The sequence below is a fragment of the Mus caroli genome, unplaced genomic scaffold (genome assembly GCF_978045245.1).
Source record: "Mus caroli unplaced genomic scaffold, Mus_caroli_1 scaffold_3, whole genome shotgun sequence".
NCBI lineage: Eukaryota > Metazoa > Chordata > Mammalia > Rodentia > Muridae > Mus > Mus caroli.
Window position 1 is genome coordinate 73,524,908 of NW_028227258.1, and position 13,462 is coordinate 73,538,369.

Below are 13,462 nucleotides of genomic sequence, written 5' to 3' on the forward strand. Positions count from 1 at the left end.
TGAGTCTTGAAGCAAGGGTATGTGTGAGGGCTGAGCACTGAAATCACCTGTGCCTTTCATTATAAAGCTCAGACGAGAAAGAGTCTTGAAGCCGAAGGTATGTCTGAATTTACTGAGAAACCACCTGGGTCTCATTGGCTGAAAGGGGTATGCAAATAAGGTGAGACTTAGGACCAACCAGCAAAGAGCCCTCAAACTTAAAAAGTTTCCTGCTGGGGCTGGTGAGATGGCTCAGTGGGTAAGAGCACCCGACTGCTCTTCCGAAGGTCCAGAGTTCAAATCCCAGCAACCACATGGTGGCTCACAACCATCCGTAACAAGATCTGGCGCCCTCTTCTGGAGTGTCTGAAGACAGCTACAGTGTACTTACATTAAATAAATAAATCTCTTAAAAAAAAAAAAAGTTTCCTGCTGTGCGTGTGCAGTTGCTGTGGGTCTGTGCAGGCTTGTTTCAGTGCCTTAGGCTCTGACTGCCAATTCTGTTCAGCAGGGGTTTCTGCGGCTGGGTCTTTTGTTTCCTTTAAGTCAGCTGCTGTTTTGACAGCTGTCAGCAGCCAGCTCTTTGCCCCGAGGGAATTCAGTTCCATCAGTAAGAAAGTCTGGCACCAGATGAGTTTCCTATCAGGGACCCATCCTCTCCCAACTCTCATTGTACAGTCCCCACCAAACTCCAAACTGAAATCAGCCCTTCTTTCTTTAAGTTGTTGGGAGATTTTTTTCTTTGTTATTGTTTGCTTTGTTTTTCCAGACAGGGTTTCTCTGTGTATCCCTGGCTGCCCTGGAACTGGCTCTGTAGACAAGGCTGGCCTTGAACTCACAGAGATCCACCTCCCTCTTCCTCCTTACTGCTGGGATAAAGTTGTACTCCACCATGTTCTCAGATGTCTTGCCAAATCTGCACGATAAGTAGCTAATGCAGTTGGTTCTGTGAGACAGAGCCTCACTCTGTAGCTCCGGCTGGCCTGGAACTCATGGAGATCCCCCTGCCTCAGCCTCCTGAGTTCCGCGGGATTTCCAGCATGAGCCACTATAGTAAGCATATTTGTTTTTCAGATTAAGAGAGAGTTTCCTCCTCTGAAGTTTATCTATCTCTAGCTACACATATGCAAACATTTAATAAACGATGCTTGGTATAGAAGTGCCCCAAGCTTTATGAAGGTATATATATATATATATATATATATATATATATATATATACACACACATATATATACACACACACATATATATATACACACACATATATATACACACACACATATATATATACACACACATATATATACACACATATATATATATATATAAAATGACATGCAATATGATGTTTTAAGATATGTAATCATTGTAAAACAATTATCAAGCTAATTAACTGTGGGCAGCTATTTTTTCAAAACTGAGGGGAGGCTTCTTACGGTTGAGGAAGTAGATGAAATAAGGTTCAAGCAGTAAACAAGGTCTCAGGACACTCCTTAAACCGAGAAGATCTACAAGGCAACATAAGCGGTAAGAACAGCTGGGCAGAAGAGATTTGCAGACCCTCCAGGCCGTGCACGGAGCTCTAGGTGTGCAATGGTCAGGCATGCAACCGTCCTCAGCCCTTCCCCAGCTGGGGGTGGCTTTTAGCTTGTGCAGCTCCTTTGAGTCACTGAAGCTTCTATGAGGAACTCTCCTCGTAGAAGTAACATATAAGTTACTTGTAAGTAACATCAGTAAACTCGCCGCTGGCTCATCAAAGAAACTCTTTTTTTTTTTTTTTTTTTTTTTTTTTTGGTTTTTCGAGACAGGGTTTCTCTGTGTAGCCCTGGCTGTCCTGGAACTCACTCTGTAGACCAGGCTGGCCTCGAACTCAGAAATCTGCCTGCCTCTGCCTCATCAAAGAGACTTGGGCAGAATAACTTCTTTCTCTTGTTTTTTTTTTTTTTTTTTTTTTCGTTTTTTGAAACAAGGTCTCACTTTGCAGCCCATGTTGACCTGATCTTGTTATATAGACCAGGCTAGCCTTGAGCTCACAGAGATCCATCTGCCTCTGCCTCCCAGTTATTAGGATTACAGGGATGAGCCACCACGCCTGGCAACTTCCTGAGTGCTGAGGCTGGAAGCCACAGAGGTCTCTTTGATCCCCACAGCCAACCTTGTAACAACTGAAGGGAGGCAAGAGGGTAGATAAAATAACGGGTGTTGGTTCAAGATCTGGAGTCTGACCCCAAGTGGTTTATTTTAGGCATGCTTAAATTAGCACAGCACAATTTGGTTTAAAACCTTATTCTGCTAATCATTAACTCAATCCCGAGTTCACAACAAACCATTCCTAAATAGCTTTGAAAACCAAAGTGAGCTAAACACAAACCAGGCATGACGACAGCGAACTCTTTGTGAGGTCCACGAAGATAAGTTCTATAGATTGAGAAAAACAAATTAGCGATAAGGGAGAACCTAGTGCTGGAAAAGTCTCTGGCTACACAGAGCAAAGGTCACCAGCCTTCTGGCCACATAAGGCTGTGAATTCCTTCCCTACGGGAACAACCATGTGTTTAACATTCCAGACTCCTCTAGTGCTTCTCTGTGAGCACACAGACCTGTGTGTGGCCTACAGGAAGCTGAGGCTGAGCCGTGTGAGGGTGGCACGTCCCTGGGGTGCTGCACATCTGTTCCATCTTCTCATGTGGTATGGGGTGCAGTGGTGGTTTGAATAGGAGTGGCCCTTATAGACTCTATTGTAGGCACTATTAGGAGGTGTGGCTTTGCTGGAGGAACTGTGTCACTGTGGAGGTGGATTTGAGGTCTCCTATATGCTCAAGCTGTGCCCAGTGTGACAGACAGTCCCCTTCTGCTGCCTGCAGATCAAGATGTAGCACTCTCGGAGACCCCTCCCGCACAGTATCTGCCTGTGTGCCGCCATGCTTCCTGCCATGAAGACAGTGGACTGAACCTCTGAACTGTAAGCCAGCCCCAATTAAATGCTTTCCTTTATAAGAGTTGCTGTGGTTGTGGTGCCTCCTCACAACAATAGAACCCTAATTAAGACAGACAGCAAACTAGAACAAGTTCCCTCCACCCACATCATGTATTCACAACAGCCTGTGACTTCAGCTTCTAGGGGATGTGTTAGTTAGAGTTTCACTGTTGTGAAGAGACACCATGACCACAGCATCTCTTATAAAGGAAAACATCTAATTAAAGCTAGCTTACAGTTTCAGAGGCTTAGCACATTATTGGCATGGTAGGAAGCATGGTAGCAAACAAGGCCAATATGGTGTTGGAGATGGAGCCGAGAGGTCTACATCTTGATCCACAGTCAGCAAGGAGAGACTGTGTCTCACACTGCACTTAGCTTGAGCATAGGAGACCTCAAAGCTCACCTCCAAAATGGTTATCTCTACCTTCTACTAGTGCCATTCCCTATGGCCAAGCATGCAAACACAGGAGTCTATGAAGGAGTGGTCTCCTGAGTCATTGCTGTCTCTGAGGCTCACTGCCTCTGTCTGCTAACCCAGGCCTAGTCCTGGAAGCCCCTGGCCTCTGTACAATCTAACCTAGATGGCTTTGACCTCTGAAACTTGGTGCTGAGTGAGCTCATCTTTTCTTGTTCTTTCTGAGCTCTGGCTGGCTGGTTCAACTCCACTGTCCTGGCTCAAACTCCTCTCCAAGCTGACTGATTCAAACTGGCTTCTCTCTTGGTCTCTCCTGAATTGCTCTGCCAGACCTCAACTAACTCTAGCAATCTGTTCTAATCTTCTGGCTCCTCATTCTCTGGCTTGTTCTGTCTTAATCTATGTCTACCTTGTTCTCTGCAACCTGCCTCTGTAAGACTCTTCCAGTAAAACTGCCTCCTTTTTTCTCTCTCTGCACTGCTCTCCTAGGTAGCTTCCCTTTCCTCCCTCTTGTGAGAGTTGGGTGTATCCATTCTGTCAAGTCTTTCTCTGATTTGTCACTTTGTCTGCCACTCAATTAGATATCACATTGAAACATCGGTGCTTACTGCTACAAAGTAAAGTTACCTTCATTGTTTAGGATTAAAGGTGTACACCAAGGATGTGTCCATATCCCAGCCAGAGGACTTAAAGGTGTATGCTAAGGGCTGAACCACACCATAATTAGAAACAGGTTGTTTTTTTCAGTAAGTAACACAATCTTGGAGTTCATATGGTAATCAAATATCCTGCAACAAGTCTATGGGGGCCATTCCTATTCCAATCACCACAGGGGATTTGATGCACATGGGTGAGTTAAAAATAATAAATACATCTTTAAAAAAAAACAAAACAAAACCCCAAATGGTGGCTGGAGAGATGGCTCAGCAGTTAAGAGTACTGACAGCTCTCTTAGAGGTTCTCAGTTCAATTCCCATAACCATATGGTGGCTCACAACCATCTGTAATGGGATCTGATGCCCTCTTCTGGTGTGTCTGAAGACAGCTGCAGTGTACTCATATACATAAAATAAAGAAAATTTAAAAACAAACAAACAAACAACAACAACAACAAAAACAGATTGAGGGCTGGGTAGATGGCTCAGTGGTTAAAAGCTCTGGCAGAAGACCCGGGTTCAGGTCCTAGCCACCAGGTGGTGGATATCAAGTTCCAGGGGATCTGATACCCTCTTCTGACATCTGCAGATTCCTGCATGTATGTGGCACACCACATACATATATGAAGGCACACACATACAAACAAACAAATAAATATGAAAAAAGAAAAAAAAAGGAAAGAAAGGCAAAGAGAAAAAGAAAACACCATCTGTATTCCCAGATCAAGACATTAATGTATTCCTTGTGTAAGGGGGCCACTTACAATAGGAAAGAGACACATGTCTGCTGTCTGCTGTGTCAACCTCGGATGTGGCGGGGCGCATGGGGAAAGAGAGGGAGATATTAGGTGCTGCTTGCAGGATGCAAGTGGCAGGGAATGGAAATGGCACGTGTGCTCAACAGCCTTTCCTGGGACTTCAGTTTAGGAAGCTCAGTAGCTACCCATCCATTCTTAAAACAAAGCAGCCTGAACTGAATCAACACAGGCCAAATCAGTGCCTAATGGACAGGCTCACACGAGCCACTGAGAAAGTCCTACAAAGAGCAGAGACTGGAAGACAACAGAAGAGGAAGAGGCTTAGAGGCCCTGCTGTACCCTGAGCCACATCACCAGCCCCAGTAATTCCTTCCTTCCTTTCTTTTCTTCTTTCTTTTATGAGATGGGGTCTTACTGTGTGGCAGTAGCCCTGGCCGGCCTGGATCTCACTGAGTTCCACTTGCCTCTGCTTTCTGGATGCTGGAATTGAAGGTGTGTGCCACCTTGCCTTTTAAAAAGAAAAATGAATGTTAAAGCAATCAAAGGGATTAGCGAAGGGCCACACAGACAAGGGAGCTGTCTGGGTCACCAAGAAAGAATGTGGCAAGGTCTGTGTCACGCTGGTGTTCCTTATGGGGTGGGGGAGGTTAAGGAAAAGTCAGATGCTGTGAGTTTTGGGTGGCTCCAGAACTTTCACTGCCGTTCACCAATAAGTAAGGTAAAATGTAGAGATGCTTAACAGCCAGAGCACTTCCTGTTCTTACAGAGGACCTGGGTTTGGCTTCCAGAACTCACATGGTGGCCCACAACCTTCCATACCTCCATTTTCGTGGCATCTGGTGCCCTCTTCAAATCTCTGAGCGTGCCAGTCACATGCAAGTGACATGTGACATACATACAGGCAAAAGACTCACACACATAAAAATAAAATAAATACATTAAAAAATAAAACAGTACAGGTGGAAAAAAAAGCTTAAGCTTAGGCCATCAAGACGGCTCAGTGTGTGAAGCATTTGCTGTGCAAGCCTGACAAGCCATCACCGGAACCCACATAAAGGTGGAAATGATGCCACAGGGTATCGTCTGATCTCCACATAGGCACTGTGGCATGTGTGTACCCCACATACGCATCACACACACACACACACACACACACACACACACACACACACACACACTAACAGACTTAGTTTGGGGGCTAAAGAGATAGATCAGGGAGCTGGAGAGATGGCTCAGTGGTTAAGAGTACTGACTGCTCTTCCAGAGAACTCAGATTCAGCGTCTTACAGTGATCTGGAAAACTATAGTTTCAAGGGATCTGAAGGCCTGTTCTGGCCTCTGAGGGCACAAGATACCGACAGTGCATTTAAGCACACATAAGTGAAACATTTATATACATCAAAGCCAGAAAATGAGGTGAAATAAAGTAGAGATTGTTTGAAAAGGAGCGTATGCTGGGGATGAAGACTGTCCGTGCGACTAAGACCCTTTCAACCGCCAGGTGTCGCTGTCGGAAAGGAAAGAGCTACAGAGCTAGCTGGCCAGAACTGGGGCCTCCAGCGGGGTTGCTTAGACCTGTGAGCCTAAGCTGAGCTGAACAGTGCATGCTGGCCCTGAGGAGACAGACCATCCGAGGGGAGATGTGAAGTATCCTCATAGCAGGATGACAAAGCCAGGTGGATTGTGGAAAAAACAACCATGGATTCTGGAGGCAAGATGCATTAGTGTACCATCCATGCTATACCCAAAATTGCTCTTTTTGTAAGGTTGGTTTGGGGGGATTTTTGAGACAGGGTTTCTCTGTGTAGCCCTGGCTGTCTTGGAACTCACTCTGTAGATTAAGCTGGCCTCAAACTCAGAAATCCACCTGTCTCTGCCTCCTGAGTGCTGGGATTAAAGGCGTGTGCCACTACTACCTGTTTTTTGTTTGTTTGCTTGTTTTTTTTTTTTTTTTTTTTATATATGTATGAGTGTTTTGCTTAAATGTGTGTCTGTGCTCTCTATGTGCCGGGTACCTTCAGAAATCAGAAGAGCCTGTTGGATCCCTGGAGCTAGAGATGTGAGCTGCCAAATGAACGGTAGGAATCTGAATCGTGTCCTCTGGACGAGCAACAAGTACTCTTAACCACTGAGCCATCTCTCCAGCCCCAGGAAACATATATATATATATATATATATTTTTTTTTTTTTTTTGAATGAGAGGTGTCCTACACAGACTCCTAACTTGTCAAGCTCCTGAGACTAAGTGGCTACTACTGTGGCTAGTGGCCCAGGACTCAGAAAACATCTGTATCCTCTTTTTATAGCTCAGAGAACACTATGAGAAAAGTGGCAGAGAGAATGTAAGAGATGGAGCAAGGATTGGAGCGCTGGGAGCTACTTACTCAGGAGGAAAGGTCATTAAAACCCAGGAAGTAGAACAAACTTACAAATCCTAGGAAGCACCAGAAATGTACAAGATCGACAAGGCCTCCTCCCAAGGTGATGCAAGCCATAACGGCACCTGGGTAGAGGTGCAGACCAGCTGAGCTGCCGAAGAATTGCTCAGAGATTCCCGGGGTGCAACTTTTATGGCTTCTCTTGCTGGGCTGGGAAAAGCCCAACACAGTCTGGTGATAGACTCATGATAATTGCTCTCTGCAATGACCTACCTTGTTACATAATCTCTGGGAGGGAGGGACCTGATGAGTCTGTTAAGTTTCAGGGATTTCCTGAGTTTTGGTTATCCTCTCTCCAGGATGGACGTGTTTCTGTTTGGAAGATATTGCAACACAACAAAGCTGCCTTTGAGTTAACATCTGGTCAGGTAGTCCCTGACTGATGGAGATTTGATAGGTCCCTCATCCCCCAGGCATACACAAAGCAGTAAGGACTGCTGAGAGACGCTCTCAGACAGGCTGAGTTACCTAGAAGCTGAGCTCAGTACAAGTGCCAGGAAGAGGCCCAGAGCACCGAGGTATGTGGAAAGCACGCTCTCTAAGACCAGGTGCTACATGCAGGTTGTGAGTGTGCTCTGGGCTCCCAGATTTTGAGCTGTCACTCATGCTGGGGTAGGCTGTTTGCTCCTGTAAGTAACCCTGAAACCTCTGATAAAGCTCACTTATTCACAGACTTGGACGCTGGTGGTAAGCACACTTTGGTCTGTCTTTGATTCCCTATTTGGAGTGAGTAGACATTTTTTTTTCACATTTCCCCAGAGTGTTACACAACAGTCAGGCTGTGTCTCAGGAGAGTTGACCAGCCATGAGTCAGGACATGAGTGCAGAACACTTCTTCTTATTACAAGAAGAAAATTTCCCTCTAGGACCAACTAAAGGCTTTACAGCAGCAGGAATCTATGCAAATTAAAACCAAATGGTAAGACATTTGACAGACAGACAGACACACAGACACACACACACACAGATGTCCACATCAGGTAATTTTGTGGGACAGAATCCTGACCATCCCCCCCCCCTCGCCCCCCAGCTGTCCTGAAGTTCACTGCGTGGACTAAGCTGACCTTGAACTCACGGAGATCCACCTATTTCTAGTTCTGCCTCTCAGTTGTTAGCACTAAAGGTGTGTGCCACCATGCCCAGTGGCTAGCTGGCTGATTTTTAAAATTCATGACTAGACTCTTGGGACTGTGGTTACCAGCTCAGGTGTCCACACAGACCCCTGGCCTCTTCTCTTCAGACTCAACGTCCCCACTCAGAACTGCTGCTATGTTTCCTGTGCTCCACCACAGGCTGCCCTTGCCAAAGTCTCCAAAGCCCCACAACACAGTCCATTAACCCAATACCACATCTCTTCTCAGTCTTCCCTTCACTTGACCTTGTTTGCCCCAGGTGACTCACCCTTCTTAGCCAATTTCGATGATTCTTCCTCTCTCCCTGCTTACTGGGCCTGTCTGCACTCAAATCTGAGAGGCTTCCTCCAGGCCAAGGGCTTTGGATATCATGCACACAGCAGTAACCCACAGGTCGTTTCTTTGCTTTAGACCTTTGTTATCCATTTGAAAGTCTAATGGCATCTCAAGGTTAAAGAGAGGAAGCCAGCATGAGGGCTCCCACCAGTGATTCTAGCACTTGAGAGATGGAGGCAGGAGAGCAGGAGTTTAAAGTCATCTTTGGCTACATGGCAGGTCTGATCCTCAACTTTCAAATGTTCCTACAAACTTTGCCATCAGCCCCATGACACCTTTTGTCCGGTTTCCCAGGCTTCGAATCCCCGAGGCATTCTGGATTCTGTTGTCTCTTCTGTCCCACCTCAGCTCACTGGAAAGATCAATCTATTTTAAAAAATATTTATCTTATTTAATTTATATGTATATATCTGCTCATATGTATGCATACATATATATAGGTTCCTGTGAAAACCAGAAGAGAGTATCAGATCCCTGGAGCTGGAGAGACACATGCTGTGAGCCACCAGTTGTGGATACTGGGGTCCAAACTTGGGTCCTCTGTAGGAGCAGTATGCAGTTGTTGTTTTTAAAGATTTATTAATTTTATAGTACCCTGTAGCTGTCTTCAGACACAGGCATCCGATTCCATTACAGATGGTTGTGAGCCACCATGTAGTTGCTGGGAATTGAGCTCAGGTCCTCTGAAGGAGCAGTCAGTGCTGTTAACCGCTGAGCCATCTCTCCAGCCCTGCAGTATGCAGTTTTAACATTTTTTTCTGTGCAGGGAAGTATGTGTGTGTGTGTGTGTGTGTGTGTGTGTGTGTGTGTGTGTGTGCACATCATGGGTGCACCTGTGTGTGCGTGTAGGTGCACAGAGGCAGGGGAAAACGTTAGCATTATCCTCAGGAAGCCAATTCACCTCCTTTAAGACAAGGTCTGTCATTCACCTAGAGCTCACTAGTTAGTCTAGATGGCTGCCTATCAAGCCCAAAGACCCTCCTGTCTCTGCCTCCCCAGTGCTGGGATTCCCAGAATGCATCACTGCACCTATAATTTTCTTTAAAGGATTTATTTATTTATTATATGTAAGTACACGTAGCTGTCTTCAGACACCCCAGAAGAGGGTGTCAGATCTCATTATGGATGGTTGTAAGCCATGTTGCTGGGAATCGAACTCAGGACCTTCAGAAGAGCAGCCAGTGCTCTTAACCGCTGAGCCATCTCTCCAGCCCTGCACCTATAATTTTTATGTTGATTCTGGAGATGTAGGTCGTGTTCTTGTGTTTATGAGGCAAACACTTCACTGACTGAGCTATTTTTCACTGTAGCTCCTGAAGGATCCTGAAGGATCTAGGTCTTAAGAATTCTAAGAAAGCATTCTATCAAGGATTTTTTTCCTTCCTTTTCTTCCTTATTTTATTTTCTCCTTCCTTTCTTCTTCCTTTTTTTTTTTTTAGATTTATTATTAAATTTTCCTTTTGGGGTTTAATTTTCTTTTATAGGTTTTTGCCTGCAAGTATGTCTGTGTACCACATGTGGTTCCCACGGAAACCAGAAGAAAGTGTCAGATTCCCTGAGACTGGGATCAAAGGCCTGTGTCACCACCACCCGGGTTTCCTTTTCTTCCTCTCCTCTCCTCTCCTCTCCTCTCCTCTCCTCTCCTCTCCTCTCCTCTCCTCTCCTCTCCTCTCCTCTCCTCTCCTCTCCTCTCCTCTCCTCTCCTCTCCTCTCCTCTCCTCTCCTCTCCTCTCCTCTCCTCTCCTCTCCTCTCCTCTCCTCCCCTCCCCTCCCCTCCCCTCCCCTCCCCTCCCCTCCCCTCCCCTCCCCTCCCCTCCCCTCCCCTCCCCTCCCCTCCCCTCCCCTCCCCTCCCCTCCCCTCCCCTCCCCTCCCCTCCCCTCCCCTCCCCTCCCCTCCCCTCCCCTCCCCTCCCCTCCCCTCCCCTCCCCTCCCCTCCCCTCCCCTCCCCTCCCCTCCCCTCCCCTCCCCTCCCCTCCCCTCCCCTCCCCTCCCCTCCCCTCCCCTCCCCTCCCCTCCCCTCCCCTCCCCTCCCCTCCCCTCCCCTCCCCTCCCCTCCCCTCCCCTCCCCTCCCCTCCCCTTCTCTCTCTCTCCCTCCCCTCCCCTTCTCCCCTCTCCTTCTTTCTTTCTCAGTGATCTTAACCACTGAACATGTCTCCAGCCCCATTATCCTCCTTGTTTCCCTGGACAGGATGCCTCACTGGACCCAGAGCTCACTCACTGGGCTAGACTGGCTGGCCAGCAAGACCGAGGCATTTCCTGCCTCGACCTCGGAACTGGATGATAGGGGCTCACTACTGCTATACCTGACTTTTTCACATGACTGATTGGGAATCGAACCCAGGTCCTTGAGCTTGCATGGTGATTGCTTTCCCGCCTGAGCCAGCTTCCCAGCCTTTTCTTTTTGAGACAAGGTCTCCTGTAGCCCAGTCTGGCCTTGAACATCCAGTTTGTGTGTATGTGTGTGTGTGTATTTTGTTTTGTTTATTTGTTTTGAGACAGGGCCTCACCAGACAACTCTGGCTGGCCTGGAACTCACTATGTAGACCAGGCTAGCCTCAAACACACAAAGATCTGCCTGTGTCCGCTGGAACTAAAGGTCTGAGCTCCCACATATTATTGCCTTGAACTTCTAATCTTTCAGATTCCACATCCCAAGCTGGGGTTATACTTCCTTTCCTTGTCACAACATTGATGGCCATCAGAAGTAGGAAGGGAGGGTGTCCAGGGCCCCCCCCCCTCTCTCTCTCTCTCTCTCTCTCTCTCTCTGCCTCTCCAGAGCCTGATGACAGAGAAAAGAAGTTTTGTGGGGATCACCGAGAAGAGTCCCTCTGCCTGTCCAGACCGACTATGGGGGGTGCCCCTACCCCCAACACACACAGCTCCGTCTCAGGCCTTTTCACTTCTTGGGCTTGTTCTCCACACCTCGTTCCAGTCAGTGCCAGTTGGCACTCCTTCCTAGAGACTGAGGTCGCACGAGTATGGGGGAGGGGAGGTAGTGGGCAAGAGCCCAAGGGGAACAAGGGCCAGGACGTGGGAGTTGGTGGTCAGAGCTGGGTAGCCAACAAGGTAGTCCTCATGGAGTGAGGAACAGAACAGGCAGGGAAGTCTGGGGACTTTTGGGAAGGTGGGTGGGGTCTCACAGGGCTGCTTTCCTCTACATTCACCTCTTAAGCTGCCCCTGGCTAATTCTCTCTGGTCTCTTTAAGAGCTGCCTGGGAACTGGGGCAATGGAGGGGGCTGGCAGGCCCTCTCCCCCACCATGCCTGCCCTTGCTCGCTCCGCCCCTGCCTGGTACAGACTCTGCTGGAATTCTCGGACGCCTGGGTTAGGGGTCTGTACTGCTGGGGGTAAGGTGTGAAAGTGGTGGGCAAGGGACTCGTGATCCCCAGGGGTGGCATGGGAGTGGGATGCCAGGACACGGAGTGTGCGATTGCCTGCTTCAGGACATCATAGTGTGTGTGTCTGTGTGTGTGGCCTCTGCCAGGGCATGGGGGGCAGGGCATTCCCAAGAATGATTCTTCAGTCAGTTTGCCTGGGTCTCTTCACCTCCCTCCCAGTCAAATTTCCCCCAGAGACCTTCCTTTGCTAAACTCCATCAGCTGCTCACTGCCCTTCCCACAATGAACAGTACTGGCTACCCCTCCTCCCCACAGCTGGAGAAACTGAGGCAAGCAGGGGAAACGGAAGGCATTCATCGCAGCAGAGGCAATGGCTCTTTTCTCTTCCTGTGAGAGTTGGGAACAAGAGAGTTTGGTGTCAGGTCACTCAACGGGTCCCTTTCCAACCACAGCTACTCCAGAACTAAAATCCCTCTTCTTGTGTTTGGATAACTTAGCTCCAGCGTACAGCTGGGAGGAAACGGACGACATGGAGCCCAAGAGACGTAGGCACCCCTTTCCTTGGATCACTGTGGCAGACAGTCCCTTCCGAGCCTTCCACAGACGGGGCTCACCTACTCTGGGAATGAGGGTGATAGTGTCTCAGAGGCAAGGACCTCGATGGGGGTGGGTTCTGCTCCAACCTTGCTTTTTCCTCAAGTGCCTGAGAGAACCCAGCGAGGGGACAGAAACCCCAGACCTAGAAGCAGGGTGGTGAGAGTGGAAGTTCAGCAACAGGAGCACGCAGGTGGCCCTGCTGAGTCTGCTTCCTGAGAGTGCCAGCACATGGCGTGTCCTCTTCATCCCACCCTGGAAGGAAATGCTTACCCCATCTCAGCCTAGACTCAAAAGGGAACCGGGATTGGCCTGCGAAGCCCGCTGCCCTGCCTGGCCCCTCCAGGGCACTCACTTCCTTTTTCCTAAAAATACTACGAACTCTGCAGAGGAGCCAGGCAGCTCGCCATGGCCTGAAGAGTGAGCCCTCCTTTGACTTATGGAAGTCAGAGAGAGCAAGGGTCCAACCTGGGATCACACAGCAAGTTATAGATCGCCAGGTTGGTACCCAGAAACCCTGTTTCTTAGGACCATGGTGTCCAGTGGGCAATCCTGAACCCCTAGAAAGCCAACCTTTAGAGTTGGTCTTTCTCAGTTCCTCCCTGTCTTAAAGAAAGGCCCTGTGGGGACAGAAGGAGTTCTGATGTCAGGGTAAATCAAGAGCAGGCAGCTTTTAAAACTTCCCCCAAACCTCTGCTTACCTCTGTTGTTTCCCAAACAAGAAAGAATCCAGGTCACGGTTGTTTCTAATCTCCTGTTCCTATTTACTGGTAGGCTTTGGGGAAGTTCTTTCTGAAGTCTGCCTCCTGTCTGCCTCTTACATCCCAGTTT